The sequence below is a fragment of the Oncorhynchus mykiss genome, chromosome 17, assembly GCF_013265735.2.
Source record: "Oncorhynchus mykiss isolate Arlee chromosome 17, USDA_OmykA_1.1, whole genome shotgun sequence".
NCBI classification, from domain to species: domain Eukaryota; kingdom Metazoa; phylum Chordata; class Actinopteri; order Salmoniformes; family Salmonidae; genus Oncorhynchus; species Oncorhynchus mykiss.
Genome location: NC_048581.1, coordinates 33,644,086 through 33,656,920, shown reverse-complemented (window position 1 = coordinate 33,656,920; position 12,835 = coordinate 33,644,086). Strand labels below are relative to the sequence as shown.

At 41.1% G+C, this 12,835-nt stretch overlaps 1 long non-coding RNA gene across 1 annotated transcript; it reads left to right on the top strand.

Annotated features, from left to right (window-relative positions):
• Window positions 1–4,712: 4,712 nt before the first annotated feature.
• LOC118940400 lies at window positions 4,713–6,635 on the top strand. Its single transcript, XR_005036961.1, has 4 exons — window positions 4,713–5,177; window positions 5,417–5,507; window positions 5,594–5,689; window positions 6,256–6,635. It is a non-coding gene; the product is annotated as an uncharacterized LOC118940400 (long non-coding RNA).
• Window positions 6,636–12,835: the final 6,200 nt, after the last annotated feature.

Sequence of the window (12,835 nt, the reverse complement as noted above, 5' to 3'; positions counted from 1 at the left end):
GTCCTTGAATGAGCTATCGGACAGAAACGTTGGGGTCCGTCTCTATGGGCCGAGCCGGTTTCAATGCACCTAGTCTTGCATCTCTGAGACTTTTCTAAATGTCATAATTTTCGTAATGGTCAAAATTAATTGAAGTCATTGCAAATGTACAAGGCTGTTTCTCGGTCCGAGAACCTTCTAGAGCCAAGTAACTCACCACGCACTATCGACCTGAGGTCTAGAACAGGTTTCTAAAGTTTCGGAACTCTAGGTCTGATGGTTCTTTAAAAGTTCCAACAAGGTTAACTAATGCAGGCAGTGTATGTCTCTACGCACCCCAGTGTGTCCCTCCTTCCAAGTTGTGTGTGTGTGTGATTTAGTTTTTCTTTGAAATTTTATGGGAAAAATGACTGATTTACAGTTCATGGGGGTTGCCTAATCACACATATGAAGTTTTGGTTTTTGAACCCTTCGAAAAAGCCCCTGTGACACCAATTATGGCACTTCCGGTTGGCACAGGAAGCTATAAGTCAACACATATCCTCATTACGTTAAGAACTGAATGATTTACACAGGGTTGAATGCACTATTTCTATCAAACTGCAGGTAGGGTATGGATATACACTTTTAGGGTGATTTTAACCACTTCCGGTTGGTCCAGGAAGCTTTGAATCGACACAGGTAGACCTCATAGTGTCCTGATGGTCTGTCATCGAAGACAGGTTCATAAGGCATTCATAACCCACATAGGCTTCAGGTTGACTTTAGAGGAGCAGGCAATGTATTCCTATGGGGAGAGATGTCATTGTAATCTGTGAGATCAAAAAATCCTGTTTTACTGTTAAGGGTTAATGCCACACGGTCAAGGTTAGGCTTGCACGGATCGGGAGGACCCGATCGGGAGGTCGGTAGGTCCGTCCCTGCCGCTCGGCCCGAAGCCGTCCGCAAATTTTACAAACGTTTTCGGACTTCTAGTAAGGGACCGTACATTTACAATATGGACTTTCTCACTAACCATACGGCAAATGTCAAAATGTTCCCTTATTAAGGTATGTTATGATCACACCACGTCTCGTTAATCATAAGGCATGCCCCCCCCGCCCCTCTTCTTACCAGAAAGATGCTTGTTTCTGTTGGCGCGATGCGTGAAGAAACCAGCTGGCTGTACCGACTCCGATAACGTGTCTCGAGTGAGCCATGTTTCCGTGAAGCAAAGAATGTTACAGTCTTATATGTCTCTCTGGAATGCTACCCTTGCTCGGATTTCATGAACCTTGTTGTCAAGAGACTGGACATTGGCGAGAAGTATGCTCGGGAGCGGTGCGCGATGTGCCCGTCTCCGGAGCCTGACCAGACGACCGCTTCCTCTGCCCCTTTTACGGTGACGTTGTTTTGGTTCGCCGGCTGGGATCCGATCCATTGTCCTGGGTGGTGGGCAAAACACAGGATCCGCTTCGGGAAAGTCTTATTCCTGGTCGTAATGATGGTGAGTTGACGTTGCTCTTATATCCAGTAGTTCCTCCCGACTGTATGTAATAAAACCTAAGATTACCTGGGGTACCAATGTAAGATTTACATGTAAAAACAAAATACTGCATAGTTTCCTAGTAATGCGAAGCGAGGCGGCCATCTCTGTCAGAACCGGAAGGTCCGAACTAGCATTCAGAGATCGTAGGATGCCCAACGTTAGCGCTCGGATTCCAAGTCTGTCGGAGAATGACGATGTGGAGGCCTTTCTTCTGACCTTGGAACGATCACCACAGGGACAGAGATGGCCTCAGGATGACTAGGAGGGATTCCTGGCTCCCCTGCTCACAGGCAAAGCACAGGCGGCGTACTACGACATTGAGGAAGGGGCTGCCGTGGATTACGCATGTTTGAAGGCAGAGATTCAGTCCCGCTATCAGCTGAACCCAGGAGACCGGCCTCAAAAGTTTCAGTCACTGAGGGGCCAGCTCTACCAACATATCCGTTGGGTAAGGGTATACCAAATGCTAACCCACAGCCAGAGTCAGCTTCCATACCCCTGCCGGGAAGACCACCCTGATTCTGGAAGATGTTCCCCAAATGAAGGTACCGGTGCTACTTGGGAGGGACTGCCCCCTGTTCAAGTTTCTGTTGAAGAAGGCACGGTGAGGGAGTGGCCCCAATAGAGAACGGAGACCAAACAACCCTAATCGCCAAGCACTGGCGCACTCAGAGCCCACCCAGAGGTGCACACCGCGTGGGAAGGGACAGGATGAAGCTAAGAAGGTGTGGCAAGGCAATCGGGACAAGGCGGGGAAAAGGAGACTCCCCTGATGACCGACTGAGGCACTTGTTCCAGGAAACCATGGAGGAGGACACCTGTAGGGGGTTGAAGAGCGACCCGGAGTGAGCCGGATCTAACCAGACCCCCGTCCTGAGTCAAGTCGACGAGCTCCAGATGGCACAGTTACACCAGGTTTTTCAGGAGTCATCGAGACACAGCACGTGTTTGGCACGGAGTAATCAGACCCCGACCAGGAGCGCACCCTCACTCGCTCCAAGACACACAACTTTACCCTGTCGGAAGTGCTAATGGGCCAATTCGGAACTGCCCAACACTGGGACCCCGACCTTCGGTGGGCTATGCGGGGGATGAAGAGGATAGATGGGAGGAGTATCGGCTCGGAAGGTGGCCAAACTTAGAGGGGCAGAACAGGAACTGTTAATGGTGCCTCGTTCATACAGAGATGTTGTGTTACACATGGCCCATACATATGTACTGGGGGTCACCTCGCCAAGGAGAAGACCACCGAATGGATGCGAGGGCATTTCTTTTGGCTGAGGATTACTCAATCTGTCACAAAGTATTGCAGATCTTGTGACACCTGCCAACCCACTGCTCCTAAGTGAACATACCGTAACCCTCTTATCCCTTTCCCAATTATAGAGACCCCGTTTGAACGCATAGCCATGGACCTGATGGCATGGACATGAGTTAATCTTGGTGGTGGTGGACTTTGCAACAAAGTTCCCAGAGTCTATTCCCCTGAGGTTGATCGCAACGAAAGCCATTGCGAAAGAGCTGTATCTCATGTCATCCCAAGTGGGACTCCTGGCCACAATCCATGACCAACCAGGGCACACCATTCATGTCCAGACTCTTGAAGGACCTGTGTCAGTTATACCGGGTCAAACAAATAAGGACCAGTGTGTACCACGTCCAAACGGATGGGTTGTGTGAATGCCTGAATAAAACCATCAATCGCATCCTACGCAGGGTGGAGGACCGGGATAGGACGAATTGGGATATGTTGTCGCCCCACCTCATGTTCGCGCTCCGGGATGTCCCCTAGGCGTCCACTGGCTTCTTGCCTTTCGAGCTGCTCTATATGTGGCCCTGTCGCGGCATCCTTGACTTGACCAAGTAGGCCTGGGAGAAGCAACCCTGCCTGTACCGTTCCCTCATTGAACACGTCACATTCATGAAGGACTGAATGGCAGCGATATGGCCGGTGGTGAGGGAAACTCAAGCCTGGTCGTACAATAGAAGGGCCCAGCCATGACAGTTCCGCCCAGGTGATAAGGTACTCTACCTCATCCCCACACTGGAACACAGGACCCGGGCTCAGTGGCAGGGCCCATGTGTGGCAACAGAGCAAGTCTCCCCGGTCAACTAGTCAGCCAGGACGACAGCGCCCTTAGCAGATATACCACATTAGCCTGTTGAACGCATATTTGGAACGAGAGGCACAGGTGCTAATGAGGCAGATGAAGAGGAACGCCCACCAGAAAAGGTGCCTTTTGTCACCATTCTTACAACCTTGAAAATCTTCTACACCTGGCCTAGAGCGTGTTCTCAGCCAAGATAAACCAACATTATAAGTTCCCAGTAAGCCAACCTGGTTAGCCTGAAATGAAAGTTACGCCTAGCTTGGAGCACAACATTTAGACATTGTTTCATTCATGTTGATGTGGACAGAATCCATCTCGATCATAACATTCTCATGTGAAAGACCTTATAGTCTTATGTTCTTTAATGTGATAACAGAGGCTGTGGTCATGGAGTGTTGTGGTCTTCAAAGGCCCATTATCTGCTAGGAACATGGTAAATAAAGACAGTGGTAAAGTTAATTAATTAATTAATTTTAACTTAACAGGTTTTTGGTTTACTGGGAACTAATGAAAGATATATGTATATTTTGGCACAGAACACGCTGTTGCCTTACATTACAGTTACACCAGGTTGTTGGGGCCAGAACACGCTCTAGGCCAGGTATTGAATTTGCATCATACATCAGATAATACCGCTACTGCAAGTTAAACATAAATACTTTCTAAGGCGATTTTCAATAATTCCAAGGACTGTTTACTCAGCGGCATTCTGCTGAATTACAAGGCAACATGACAGCATACATCACTCTATACGCCCTAGGGATTCATCCCAGAATCCGGGATCCTAAGATTTCCTTTGGAAAATAGTCATTTCCAACAAAACAGATGATACACCATTTCTGCAAAAGTAATTGAGGAAATACACATTCGCAACACTGATCATTATGATGTTACACTGACAATAGAGAGAGCACGGGATTGACGTGTTGATTAGCAGTCTCTCAGTCACATGAAAGTTGCTATGTATAACTTTTCAGTTAAATGCCCGTTTTTACTAAAACTTATTAATGCCTTTATGAGCATAGTACGGGTGAACTAAAACATCATATTAACACAAAAACTAAGGACCTATGGCTCTAATGTCTATGGATTTGTTGTGATTTGATACTCTGTATGTAAACAAAAGCATTTACAGTGCATTCGGAAAGTATTCGACCCCTTGACTTTTTCCACATTTTGCTATGTTAACCAAGTTTAATTCTTCCCAAAGGGTGGTTCCAGCTGTAATTCAGACAAAAACATGTTCTCACCATCACAAGTATATATACTCCACTCTGGACTTGCTATCCAAGCTCCAATTCACAAATTCAGTTGAAATGACCAGGAAACCATAATATTGACCAAAAACGTGCCTGGAGGGCAGTCATACACTTCAGGCTGTGCATGACTGCCGTATTCAGCTGTGAGAGGTGTGGATGGGTGGGGCAGGTACAGTAGCTGCAGAAAGAGTATAAAACAGAGCTGCAGAGGGCAGAGAGACACCACACTACTACTGAAGACCAGAAGACATCTTCCAGATAAACAGCCATCAATCAGACAGCATCGTCCAACTGTAAGAGGTATGTTTGTTTTCACTGAGAATCTTCTTTGCAAAGGTGTATGGCAGGTGTGGCAAGAGTGGGCAGGTAGGAATGGATGGAGAGGTGTAGGTGGAGAGGTGTAGGTGGACATGTGTATAATGTAACACGGTAGACCTGGGATCCATATTAGTTTGCTGTTCTTTAATTTGGTAGAGTAAAAGGACCCAGTGTGGGTTTGTGTGTGTGTGCGTTCACACGTTGCACTCTTTGTGTTTTAGTAAACGATGAAGATCCAGAGTATGTTACTGCTGTTCGCTCTAGTGGGTGTCCTGTTGGCAAGTTCACTCAATGAAGATAACTCTGATGAAGGTATGTCTTGTTTGTGAATGTGTACTACTTTACTGCCCGGGATTAGTCTGATATAATTTAGTAAAATTAAAAATCTTTCCTCTCAGCTCTTCTGCAGGAGGATAATCTAAAAGGTGGAAAGGCTGACTTTTTGGCAAAGTTGGCTGCTCTGAAGACCAGCGCCTCTGAAGATGAAGCACCATGTGAGCTATATATCTATCTATCTATCTATCTATCTATCTATCTATCTATCTATCTATCTATCTATCTGTCTGTCTGTCTATCTATCTATCTATCTATCTATCTATCTATCTATCTATCTATCTATCTATCTATCTATCTATCTATCTACCTATCTATCTATCTATCTATCTATCTATATATCTATCTATATATCTATCTATCTATCTATCTATATATCTGTCTATCTGTCTGTCTATCTGTCTATCTGTCTATCTGTCTATCTGTCTATCTGTCTGTCTGTCTGTCTGTCTGTGCAACAGTAAAGTGACAACAGGAGGGTATCAGAGGGTGGTAGGGAAAGAGGAGGGAGTAACATGGCTAACTCCATCTCTACTGTTTATTAGCATCATGTTTCATAGAGGCAAATCATTTTTTAAATGGTAGTCAGATACTGGCCTAACAACAGTTGGTTTAAAAGGTAGTCACTTGTAATTGGAATATGTATTGAACATGTCGGAGTCATTTTCAAATGTTTAGCCTTTTAAAAATGTATTTTCCATAAAGCATATTCAAAAATGTATTCCAGTTTGGGGCGAACTTTTGAACAAAGTAAAGGAAATTGCGGGGTGAGAACCGACCAGAATGGGGATGCCGAGGATCCATCTCAGTCTCCATATCAAATCAGCTATCACCTCTGACATCATCACTAACATTAACTCAATGAATCATTCCAACATCCATCCATCAATCATTGACTAACATAAAAACAAAACAGTAATATAGTTCTTGGGACTTTGGTACAGAGAAGAACTCATCAACATTCTGAAGAATATATGTTTTATACAAAAACATGACCTTTTAGTCTTGATACATGATGGTGGATAAATAATGATGATCAGAATTTCTGATGGCAATGTTGTATGGTTGGTGTCATATTGTGATCCTCCAATAAACTATCAAGCATTACACATGTTTAGTCGTTTTTTAAATTAATCTTACATTTTTAGCAGTGTTTCAATTACATCATACATGTTTCATAATAATGTTTTATTCCATGTTTTTAATGTGAACTTGACCATAATACAGATGCAGTGCATGCAGAGCTAATTACATCAGATTACACTGGGCAGTAATAGTAGTACACATACAGTTGAAGTCGGAAGTTTACATACACCTTAGCCAAATATATTTAAACTCAGTTTTTCACAATTCCTGACATTGAATCCAAATAAAAATTCCCTGTCTTAGGTCAGTTAGGATCACCACTTTATTTTAAGAATGTGAAAAGTCAGAATAATAGTAGAGTGAATTCTGTATTTCAGCTTTTATTTCTTTCATCACATTCCCAGTGGGTCAGCAGTATACAAACACTCAAATAGAATTCGGTAGCATTGCCTTTATATTATATTATATTAACTTGGGTCAAACGTTTCAGGTAGGCTTCCACAAGCTTCCCACAATAAGTTGGGGGAATTTTGGCCCATTCCTCCTGACAGAGCTGGTGTAACTGAGTCAGGTTTGTAGGCGTCCTTTCTCGCACACACTTTTCCAGATCTGCCCACACATTTTCAATAGGATTGAAGCCAATACATTGACTTTGTTGTCCTTAAGGCATTTGCCACAACTTTGGAAGTATGCTTGGGGTCAATGCCCATTTGGAAGACCCATTTGCGACCACGCTTTAACTTCCTGACTGATGTCTTGACATGTTGCTTCAATATATCCACATAATTTTCCGCCTCATGATGCAATCTATTTTGTGAAGCGTACCAGTCCCTCCTGCAGCAAATCACCCCCACAATATGATGCTACCACCCCCGAGCTTCACTGTTGGGATGGTGTTCTTCGGCTTGCAAGCATCCCCCTTTTTCCTCCAAACATAACGATGGTCATGATGGCCAAACAGTTCTATTTTTGTTTCATCAATTCTCCAAAAAGTAGATATTTGTCCCCATGTGCAGTTGCAAAGCGTAGTCTGGCTTTTTTATGGTGGTTTTGGAGCATTGGCATCTTCCTTGCTGAGCGGCCTTTCAGGTTATGTCGATATAGGACACATTTTACTGTGGATATAGATACTTTTGTACTTGTTTCCTCCAGTATCTTCACAAGGTCCTTTGCTATTGTTCTGGGATTGATTTGCACTTTTCACACCTAAGTATGTTCATCTGTAGGAGACAGAACGTGTCTCCTTCTTGAGCGTGTGCTCCCATGGTGTTTATACTTGCGTACTGTTGTTTGTACAGATGAACGTGGTACCTTCAGGCGTTTGGAAATTGCTTCCATGGATGAACCAGACTTGTGGAGGTCTACAATTTAGGACTTGGCTGATTTCCTTTGATTTTCTCATGATGTCAAGCAAAGAGGCACTGAGTTTGAAGGTAGGCCTTGAAATACATCCACAGGTACACCTGCAATTGACTCAAATTATGTCAATTAGCCTATCAGAAGCTTCTAAAGCCATGACACAATTTTCTGGATTTTTCCAAGCTGTTAAAAGGCACAGTCAACTTAGCGTATGTAAACTTCTGACCAACTAGAATTGTGATTCAGTGAATAATAAGTGAAATAATCTATCTGTAAACAATTGTTGGAAAAATTACTTTGTCATGCATAAAGTAGATATCCTAACTGACTTGCCAAAACGATAGTTTGTTAACAAGAACTATGTCGAGTGGTTGAAAATTGAGTTTTAATGACTCGGCCACTCAGGAATATTCACTGTCTTCTTGGTAAGCAACTCCAAGGTAGATTTGGCCTTGTGTATGATGTTATTTTCCTGCTGAAAGATGAATGAATCTTCCAGTTTCAGGTGGAAAGCAGACTGAACCAGGTTTCCTCTCGGATTTTGTTTGTGCTTACTTCTTTTTTTAAATTTATTTGACATTTTTTGGTTTTTGTTTATTTTTTTATCCTCAAAAACTCTCAATTACATAACTATTACAAACATACCCATAAAATGTTGTAGACTCCATTGTACTGGAAAATTTGGAGAGTGATACTCTTATGTGTTGTATTGGATTTCCCCCAAAAGTGAATTGCTTTGCCACTTTTTTGCAGTATTACTTTAGTGCCTTGTTGCAAACAGGATGCATGTTTTGAAATATGTTTTATCTGTACAGGCTTCCCTCTTTTCACTCTGTAAATAGGTTATTCGTAACTACAATGTTGTTGATCCATACTCAGTGTTCTCCTATCACATCCATTTAACTCTGTAAATGGTTTAAATATACACTGAGTGTACAAAACATTAGGAACACCTTAATTCGTCAGAGCACGGACTCTACAAGGGTCCACAGAGATGCTGGCCTATTTCGAATCCAATGCGTCCAACATTAACATATTTAGCCTAAGAAACAAGGTTCATGAAATTAATAACATACTAGAAACAGATGGCATTCATATTCTGACTGTCTCTGAAACTCACCTAGATAATACCTTTGACAGCGGTAACAATACACGGTTAAAACATTTACAGAAAATACAGAAATGCCAATGGTGGAGGTGTTGCTGATTATATTCAGAATCACATTCCTGTAAAGCTTAGAGAGGATCTCATGTTAAATACTGTTGAAGTAATATGGCTACAGGTTCATCTGCTTCACCTAAAGCACATTATTGTGGGAAGCTGCTATAGACCACCAAGTGCTAACAGTCAGTATCTGTGAAATGCTTCTTAATGTATGTTATATCAACAGAGGTATATTTTCTGGGTGATTTAAATATTGACTGGCTTTCATGAAGCTGCCCACTCAAGAAAAACCTTCAAACTGTAACTAATGCTTGCAAACTGGTTCAGGCTATCAGTAAACCTCCCAGGGTAGTTACAAACAGCACAGGAATTAAATCATCAACATCTATTGATAACATCTTTACTAATGCTGCAGGAATGTGCTTTAAAGCAGTATCTAAATCCATTGTATGTAGTGATCACAATATACTGTAGTAGCCATGAAATTGCTTATTCCTGTTACTAATAAGCACACTCATTAAGAAAACAACTGTAAAAAGGGTTCAATCCCAGTGGATTTGAAACATTTTATGGTTGAGAGGGATGAGGTAAAAATTAATGGCAAATAAGTCTGGCTGCACAACCAAATGGAAAACGTAATACAAATTGAGAAATCATGTGATTAAACTGAATAAAAAGAAGAACAAACTATACTATGAACAAAGACAAATTATATAAAGAATGATAGTAAAATGCTTTGGAGCACCTTAAATAAAAATGTGCGTCTAAAATGCAAACTCAGCACCATAATTATTTGAACCAGAAGACTCATTCATCACAAAACCCACTGATATTGACAATTACTTTAATGATTTTTTTCATTGGTAGGATTAGCTAACGTAGGCATGACATGCCAGCAACAAACACTGACAACACACATTCAAGTATAACTGATCAAATTAAGAAAGACAAGCATTGTCATTTTGAATTTGTTAAAGTGAGTGTGGGAAAAATGATTGTTGTCTATTAACAATGACAAGCAACCAGCTTTGAGTAAATGTACGCGGGCAGTTCGGGGCCTCCCACTGGATGCCCGCTGAGGCCTTGACTGGATGTCCTTTGGATGGTGGACCATTCCTGATAGATACCCCGTTCAAAGGCACTTAAATATTTTGTATTGCCCGTTCACCCTCTAAATGGCACACATACACAATCCATGTCTCAATTGTCTCGAAGCTTAAAAACATATTATTTAACCTGTCTCCTCCCCTTCATCTTCACTGATTGAAGTGGATTTAACAGGTGACATCAATAAGGGATCATAGCTTCACCTGGATTCACCTAGTAAGTCTATGTCATGGAAAGAGCATGTGTTCTTAATATTTTGTGCACTCAGTGTATATAATAGGTTTGAGCCACTGTATTTTCCCATTGGTCACAAATGTGACCACTAAGATATGTTCATATACCACGTGCATCAAGTATTCAATGTATTGAAAATGAAGGCACATATGTAAACTATACCCTTTAACTATTATAGTATTTACAAATAAGATTCTTCCAGCAATGTATTTGTTTTTTGAGCTGTTGAATAGAGACTTCTGATGCGTAATTTGTCTGTAATAGTACTCCTTGGAGATTGATGCTCGTGGTCTTGTGACCATTTTGAGAAATCATTATGAAACTTTTCAGAATCACACTAAACACCTTAATGCATAATATATGACTTGTCAAAAAATAAGCACAACTTTAATTTCTCTAGAGCCTGTAAAGTACAATTCTTTTTTTCTTCACTATTGTGACCGAAGGGATTAAAAGTAACACATGTTTATACAGAGCCTCCAGGAAGTATTCATACCCATTGACTTATTCCACATTTTGTTGTGTTACCGCCGGAATTCAACATGTATTCAATATATATTTTCTCAGCCATCTACACACAATACCCCACAATTACAAAGTGAAAACATGTCTTTAGACATTTTTGCAAATGTATTGAAAATGAAATACAAAAATATCTGATTTATATAACTATTCACACCCCTGAGTCAATACATGTTACAATCTCCTTTGGCATTACAGTTGTGTCTTTCTCGGTAAGAACTTTCCACACCTGGATTGTACAATATTTGCACATTTTTATTAAAGAAATTCTTCAAGCACTATCAAATTGGTTGCTGATCATTGCTAGACAACCATTTTCAAGTCTTGCCATAGATTTTCAAGCCGATTTAAGTCAAAACTGTAACTCAGACACTCCATGCAACTTATTGCGACTTATTAAGCACATTTTCACTCCTGAACTGATTTAGGCTTGCCATAACAAAGGGGTTGGATATGTATTCACTCAAGACATTTCAGCTTTCATTTTTTATCAATTTGTAAAAATTCTGAAAACATAATTCCACTTTGGCATTATGGGGTATTGTGTCTGACACAAAATGTAATCTATTTTTTTTTTAAATCCAGGCTGCAACATAACACAGTTTTGAATAAGTCAAGGGGTTTGTATACTTTCTGAAGACACTTTACATATTTTGTTCTAGAGTTCCAGAGGGAGCTAATAATACTGTCCACTGCTGTTGCTGACATTTCTGGAATTCTGAATATTGGTTTGTTATTATCCATAGAGGTGAGGGCAGTGGTCTTTTTTGAAAATCTTTGAGCCAGGTCCCTAACAAAGTCTACAAAGACATTGTTAAAAGTGGTGGATATCAAATCACAGTCTTGAGTTAGAATCCCATTAACTTGTAATTCAGGGTTTTCTTTTTTGATTTCTCAGCTCCTCTACTCTTTAGTTTGTTGAGGTTTTCCCAAATCACTTTGCCATTTCCTTTAGCTTCATTGATCACTCTGAGGAAGAACTCTGCTTTTACCTTTTTTATACTATTTACCACCTTGTTTCTCAGTGCTGTAAATATATGTCTGTCATCATTCTGAACAGCCTTGAGTGCTTTTTCCAAGGAAAGATCCCATTTCTCTAGTCTGCCACCAGAGGTCCTTGTTGAGCCATGGTAGAGAGGTTTTACGTCTTGGCTTACGTTGGAATTTCCTAGTAACATAAGTATTCACTTTGTCAAAAGCTGACGGAATGTTATGTCTGGGTCTTCATTGCATAACAGATCAGACCAGTTCATTTGATTTATAGCTGCATCATAGTTACTCTACTCACTTTGAGGGATTATTTGATGTTACGGTTGGTTGCACATTGATATGGTTATTACATCTCTTTCTAGTGAGTTTTCTAAACACTAATGTAGTATTTTGGTCAGATGTGCAAGTTACTAATTAAAGGACTTAGTCATTCGTTCAGGTCTGTTAATAAACACCATCCAAATTCGAGTCTGGGATGTATGTGTTACTCTGGTTGGTTCTTCTATGATTTGATTCAGGTTGAAATGGTATGAGCTTTTTCCTGCAAGTTTTATTGTCCAAGTTTATATTGAAATCGACCATGAGGATGATCTCCTTCTTATGATCACATTCTTTAACAACGTAATTTAGATGGTCAATTAACAAGGCATCAGATGTTAGTTGGTCGATATAAGCCAATAATAGTGAGAAACATATGAAGGGAGGGGAAGACATTCAACCCCGTACATTCAAGGTCATTGGCATGTTTTCCTTCGATCAGATTGGATTTAATGTTATCTTCCATGTACATAAGCAATCCACCCCTCTTCCTTTTACCTGCCCCTCCTGAATGTGGAGTGTCCAG